At 45.0% G+C, this 7,370-nt stretch overlaps 1 pseudogene; it reads left to right on the top strand.

Moving 5' to 3' along the window:
* The first annotated feature begins 5,253 nt into the window (after nt 1–5,253).
* On the top strand, nt 5,254–6,611 carry LOC102484184 (elongation factor 1-alpha 1 pseudogene; annotated as a pseudogene).
* The last annotated feature ends 759 nt before the right edge of the window (nt 6,612–7,370 follow it).

Raw genomic sequence — 7,370 nt, 5'->3', positions numbered from 1 at the left:
CTGTCGTGTCTCCCAGGGAGTGTCCACCCTATAGCAAAAATCTCTCTTAAAAAAAAAAAAAAAGGAATCATTATTATGCAATGGGGCAGTCAGGAAAGGCCCAAGAAGTCATGTTAGCAAGAGCCACTAAAAAAAAAAAAAGAAAGAAAGAAAGAAAGAAAGAAAGAAAGAAAGAAAGAAAGAAAGAAAGAAAGAAAAAGGACTAGCAGTTAGGGTAATGGCTATGTCGCTGGACTCCCATGTAGTTGACCGCGGTTTGCATCCTGGACTCGGTGGCTTAAAACTCACAGCAGGTGCGTGTGCATGCGTGCCCAAGATCCCGAGAGGAGAACGGAGGAGAAGGGATTGCGGCGTGGCCATCCCCCCTGGGGGGTGATTTCTCGCTTTCTGTCTCTATGTCTCTCTCTCTCTCTCTCTGGCGAGTGCACGGGCCCTATAGTGAAAACCTCTCCAAAAAAAAAAACAAGAGCCACTAACAGTAACTAGACCCATACTCCCTGCTAGATACTGTTCTGATTACCTTTCATAAATTGTCTATTTTTAAACTTCACAGTAAGTCTAGGATGTAGGTAGGATGACTTACATTTTACAGGTAAAGAGACAGGAGCACAGGGAGGTCGAAGTACTTGCCTGAGGTCTCATCACCAGTTAGCAGTGGGGCCAGGACACCACACCCAGGCAGGCCGTTCCAGAGCTGCCTGCTTCCACACCCTGCCAAAGTCCATTAGCCTGGGAGGATTTAGTCAGTGATGAGAAAGGAAAAAGATACTCCAAGCGCAGAGTAGAAGGCAAGAACTTACAAGTTCATTGTGGAGAGGATAAAGAGCCCAGCCTGGCTGGAGAGGAGCTTTCAGGGGAGCCAGTAGTGGAGACAAAACGGGGAGGATAGGGTGAGGCTAGCTGGGAGAGGGCCTCCACTGCCAGGCGGAGAGGCTCAGAATAAGTGAGGAACTTCAGTTGTGAGTCGAGTCGTGGTAGGTGTAGAGAGGAGTAACAAAATCGAAACAGCAGCTGAGTAGCTGTCAACTGTTAAAGGCCTTTGAAAGTAAAGTGTGCACAGGAAGGAATGTTGGGAGTGAAAGCAGAGTTTTGTCATCACCAAGCCGAAACCACGCTGTAATATAATTACGCATTATACAGACACAGAAAAGCCGTCCTGCTATTCGCATCGACTTTGTCTGTCTCCTTCATACAGATTTATATGCCCAAGTCTATAATTAGGCATTGAAAATAGTGATGGTGTAACAATCTCATATCTGTGTACTGTGTGCTATGTCCTTTACATAGTGTTTCATATAATCTACACAGCAAACTATTCAGAAGAGGAAATTGATCTTTACGGGGAAAAAAATGTTATGCCCTAAATTTTCTCTAGAATCATAGACCATAAGAATGGAAGGAAAAAACTTATAAAAACAATTACAGGAGCCAACAGGTGGTGTGGTGGTTAAGGTGCTGGATTCCCACATGGTCAACCATAGTTGGAGTCCCATACCTGGGGGCTCAAAAATCACACCGGGTGCGTGTGCATGTGTACCCCAAATCCTGAGAGAAGAGAATGGATTGTAGCGTGGCCATGTCCTGGCGGCGGGGGGTGGCGGGATTTCTTACTGTCCCTCTATCTCTCACCAATGGGCAAATGTATCCTATGGCAAAAATGTAAAAAAAAATAAAAAATTACTATAGGGGAGAGCATCCCCCATGGAGAATAGTTACACCATAATCTCGTCTTCATCATCTCCCCCTCCTCTTGGTGTTTTGGGCACACACATACACATACCCAGTGTTTCTCTCAAGCCCCTGGGTCCAGGACTTGAACCACACGGTCAGCCATGTAGATCTGTCTTAACCCTTAGTCTACAGGGTCAATGTGAAAGAAAGAAAGAAAGAAAGAAAGAAAGAAAGAAAGAAAGAAAGAAAGAAAGAAGATGTGAAAGAAAGAAAGAAAGAAAGAAAGAAAGAAAGAAAGAAAGAAAGAAAGAAAGAAAGAAAGAAAGAAAGAAAGAAAGAAAGACCGTAAAGATCTTCCACACAAACTCTCATCAAACACATGCATTTTCTTGACTTCATCTGAAGATCTCTAGAATTCTTCCTATTAAGTGAGGTCTGCTTCTGAGAGCAGGGACGAAGCAGCATTTCGCAAAGCCCATCCCCAACTCTCTCAGCCCAGAGTGAGTCCCAGGAGCTAAAAGGAAAACAGCACTCATATCTCAAAGGTACTAAGAGCTCCGTACATTTACCATGGCAAAAATCTTTATCCATATAAAAATGTAGTCTAGGGAACTTTATTTCCCCTCCCTGGACTTCTACCCATTTCCACCTAATTGCTTTTTCATATGCCAGAAGTGCAGGGAGGGAATTCAGAGGAAAGTGAAACAATATTTATCAAGTGCATCTCTAAGGTAAGTCCTTTATTCATATCATCTCATTTAACTCTCCTAACAGTCTTGTAAAGAGAAATGTACCCTCCGGGCTCTAAAGACTTCCTTCCACACCCTTTCTTCCCTGGCACCATTATCACTCAGGTTCTCCTTCCCAGCAGACGTGAGTTATGGAGGTTGCTTTCCTTGAACAGCCTGCCCTGACAGCTCTGGCTTTGACCAGTCATGTTTCCAACAGCTGAGCCCCACCCACTGCAGACAGACCAGGACATCTCCCAGGGACCTGCTCCCACCTTACCCTGCAGCAAAAGACTCCCAGGAAGGGGAAATACAAGTCCTTTGCCTACTATTATTTTTTTTTTTCTTCTGAATTAGGTTTTAATGTTCATTTTATGTGCTAATTTAGCTAGGCCACAGGATACCCATGTCTTTGGTCAGACTTTCTTCTGGGTGTCTTTGTGAGGGCGTTTCTGTATAAGATAAACATTCCAATCAGTAAACCAAGTCCTGCAGTGTCCTCCCTAATGTTGGTGGGCCTCATCTAGTCAGTCAAAGGCCTGAATAAAAGAAAAGGGCTGACCCTCCTGCTAGCGAGAGAATTCCTCCTGACTGCCTTTGAACGAGGACATCGCGTTTTTGTCCTTCCTATGGATTTGAACTGAAACACCTCCTGAGTCTCAAGCCTGCTAGCCACCACGGGGGAACTATACCAGGGTGTCGTGTGTGCTGACCCACCTGCAGATCTTGGACTCACCAGCTTCCATGCTCACACGAGCCAATTCCTTATCGTGAATGTCTCTATATATACTGCCTCCTACTGTGTAAGCAATGGGCCAACCATGTGAGAAAACAGAAATGTAGAGCCTTTATTGGGAGCACTCCCAGGCGAGATGCGCAGGCCCCTGGCCTAACAGTTGGGTTCTCTGAAGACCCCTAGTAATAGAGTCCAGTTTGACAAGAGTCCAGGACAGGCGCGGTGTCCCTGCCTGTTCCAGAGTAGAACCCGAGGTTTCAGAAATGTGAAGGCTTGCTGGCAAATGCGTGAGACCAGCACAAAGAAGGTATCTCACATGCAAGGTGCTCCTTGTCCTGGCCGTGTACTGCTGGAGGCTGCCTGGGCTGTCCCCCTGCCCTGACCAGCCCTATAGGCTAAAGGGATACCACTACCACCCATGACAGTGCTCTGAGACACCCCTCAACTATTTTGATTAAGTCAACACTATGGCTTCAGTGTCTTTTGCATTTGCTGAAGCGGGTGCCCCGAGGACATCTGAGGAACAGCGAGACCTTGTAACCCCAACTAGCCCTGCAGTCCACCACAACCTGTGGAGAGTCTGCGGGGGAGACGCCGTGGAAGAAGCAAAAATGGATACGATTAGCTGTCTATTTTGGTTTTTTAGATTTTTTTTTTTTTTTTTTTTTTTTGCAATAGGGCGCATGTACCCACTAGAGAGAGATAGAGGGGGGAAAGTGGGAAATCACCCCCAGAGCAGATGGCCATACCACAGTCCCTTCTCCACTTTCCTCTCAGGATTTTGGGCATGCATCCACACATGTCTGGTGTGCCTTTCTGGCTGCCAGGTCCAGGACTCTGACCTCAGAGTCAGCTAGGTGGGATCCAGCGCCTTAACCACCACATCACCTGCTGGCTCTCAAGTTTTAATATGAATCTCAGTAGTTTCTTTTTTCTTTTTTTTGTAGAGTTTTTTTTTTTTTTTTTTTTTTTATAGGGCCCGTTTTTCTATAGGGCTCGTGCGTTTGCCAGAAAGACAGACAGAGAGACAGAAAGCAAGAAATCACCCCTCAGGGGTTGGCCATGCCACAATCCCTTCTCCTCCATTCTCCTCTCAGGATCTTGGGCACGCACATGCATGCATCCAGCATGAGTTTAAGCCACCAGCTTCGGGACTTGAACTGTAGTCAACTACAAAGGAGTCCAGCGACATAGCCATTATGCCAACTTCTGGCCCCAGCAATTCCCTATTTTCATACTTTGAAACCTGTGCATTTCAAACCTTCACATGGCAAACATCACAAAAATGATGTTATTGCATCATTGCATGGAGCTTTCTGCCAGCCAACAGTACAGCATGCCATCTTAATTTGACATATGTGATTTAAGACTTTATTCTTTTTCCCCTTATTTTCATTAAAAAGAGAAAAAAAATTAATGGATTATTTATTTAATTTATTTTTATTTTAAGTTTGCTATAGGGCACACACACTCACCAAATAGAAAGAGAGAAAAAGAGAGAGAGGGAGAGCAAGAAAGCAAGCTTCCAGGTCTAGGACTTGAACCACAGTCCAGTTTCAGTACTCGAACCATGTGGGAATCCAGTTCTTTAACCACTGTGCCACCTGCTCGCCCCCAAGGAGAGAAAATTTTCAAGATGGAGATCATCATCGACTACTTAAGTGCAACTGGGCACAGAGACAACTCTCAAAGGAACACATCCTCAGTCTCAGTTGAATGTCCACTGACCAATGTGAAGAAAAAGAAAAACAATTTTTTTAATGTGCCAGGCCACCAAGTGGCATGGAAGTTAAGGTGTACAATTCCCACTTGGCTGGCTGTGCAATTCAAGTCTCAGACCAGGCCAGCTGAAAATCATGCCAGGTCCCTGTGCATGCATGCCCAAAATTCTGAGAGGAGACTGGAGGAGAAGGGATTGCAGTGTGGCCATTTCTCCAGGGAGTGACTTCTTATTTTCTTTCCCTTTCTCTGTCTCTGGAAAGTACATGTGCCCTATAACAAACAAAATTTAAAGAAAAAAAGAAAGAAAGAGAAAAGAAAAAAATGTGCTGCCTTTTCGCAAGGGGTTTGCCACCAGAACACAGGTGTCGTGAAAACCACCACTAAGTCAAAGCCAAAATGGGAAAGAAGATTCACATCAGCATTGCTGTCACTGAACACGTAGATTCCGGCAAGTCCACCACTACTGGCCATCTGGTCTACAAGTGTGGTGGGATTGACAAAAGAACCATAGAAAAATTTGAGAAGAAGCTGCTGAGATGGGAAAGGGCTCCTTCAAATACGCCTGGGTCTTGGATAAACTGAAAGCTGAACATGAGCGTGGTATCACCATTGATACCTCCCTGTGGAAATTTGAGACCAGCAAGTATTATGTGACTGTCATCAATGTCCCAGGACACAGAGACTTTATCAAGAACAGGATTACAGGCACATCTCGGCTGACTGTGCTGTCCTGATTGTTGCTGCTGGTGTTGGTGAATTTGAGGCTGGTATCTCCAAGAACGGGCAGACCCGTGAGCATGCCCTTCTGGCTTACACACTGGGTGTGAAACAACTAATTGTTGGTGTTAACAAAATGGATTCTACTGAGCCACTCTACAGTCAGAAGTTATAAGGAAGTTGTTAAGAAAGTCAGCACCTATCTTAAGAAAATTTACTACAATCCTGATACAGTAGCATTTGTGCTAATTTCTGGTTGGAATGGTGACAATATGTTGGAGCTAAGTGCTAATATGCCATGGTTCAAGGGATGGAAAGTGACCCATAAAGATGGCAATGCCAGTGGAACTACACTGCTTGAAGCTCTGGATTGCATCCAGCTACCAACTTATCCAACTGACAAGCCCTTGCGTCTGCCCCTCTAGGATGTGCACAAAATTGGTGGTATTAGCACTATCCTGTGGGCCGAGTGGAGACTGGTGTGCTCAAACCTGGTACGGGGGTCACCAGTCAGTGTGACAACTAAAGTAAAGTCTGTTGAAACGCACCATGAAGCTTTGAGCAAAGCTCTTCTGGGGACAATGTGGGCTTCAATGTCAAGAATGTGTCTGTCAAAGATGTTCTACAGTGTTGCTGGTGATAGCAAAAATGACCCACCAACGTAAGCAGCTGGCTTCACTGCTCAGTGATTATCCTGAACCATCCAGGCCAAATCAGTGCTAGCTGTGTGGATTGTGACACAGCTCACATTGCTTGCAAGGTTGCTGAGCTGAAGGAAAAGATTGATCGCTGTTCTGGTAAAAAGTTGAAAAATGGCCCTAAATTCTTGAAATCTGATGATGATGGGCATTATTGATATGGTTCCTGGCAAGCCCACATGTGTGGAGAACTTCTCTGACTACCCTTCTCTGGGTCGTTCTGCTGTTCCTGATATGAGACAGAAAGTTGCTATGGGTGTCATCAGAGCCATGGATGAGAAGGCTGCTGGAGCTGGCAAGGTCAATAAGTCTGCCCAGAAAGTCCAGAAGGCTAAATGAATATCCCTAATTCCTGCCATTCCAGTCTTAATCAGTGGTGGAAGAACAGTCTCAGAACTGTTTGTCTCAATTGGCCATTTAAGTTTAGTAGTAAAAGACTGGTTAATGATAACAATGCATCAAAAACCTTCAGAAGGAAAGGGAAATGTTTTGTGGACCATTTAGGATTTTTGTGTGTGGCAGTTTAAGTTACTAGTTTTTTATATCAGTACTTTTTTTAAAAATAATTAATGTGATTTCTTTCCAAACAGAATATGAGTGACCTAGGCCCGGAGAGGAGGCATATATGCCTTTGTCCAAAAACAGTACTTTTTTTTTTTTTTGAGAGGTTTTTGCTATAGGGCGCGTGCGCTTGCCAGAAAGACAGAGAGACAGAAAGTGAGAAATCACCCCCCCCCAGAGGGGATGACCACACTACAATCCCTTCTCCTCCATTCTCCTCTTGGGATCTTGGACACACACGCACATGCGCCCAGCGTGAGTTTAAGCCACCAGGTCTGGGACTCGAACTGTGGTTGACCACATGGGAGTTCAGCAACATAGCCATTACGCTAACTGCTGGTCTCCAAAATCAGTACTTTTTAATGGAAACAACTTGACCAAAAATCTGTCACAGAATTTTGAGACTCATTGAAACCAAGTTTAGGGGCCGACAGGTGGCATGGTGACTAAGGAGTTGGACTCCCACATGGTTGACTGTGGTTTGAGTCCTGGACCAGGCAGCTTGCTTTCTCACTTTCCTTTGTTTTCTCTGTCTCT

The sequence above is a fragment of the Tupaia chinensis genome, unplaced genomic scaffold (genome assembly GCF_000334495.1).
Source record: "Tupaia chinensis unplaced genomic scaffold, TupChi_1.0 Scaffold145519_1, whole genome shotgun sequence".
In the NCBI taxonomy this organism is placed as follows: domain Eukaryota; kingdom Metazoa; phylum Chordata; class Mammalia; order Scandentia; family Tupaiidae; genus Tupaia; species Tupaia belangeri.
The sequence above is the reverse complement of the archived record's forward strand: the minus strand, read 5'-3'. Positions and strand labels throughout refer to the sequence as shown.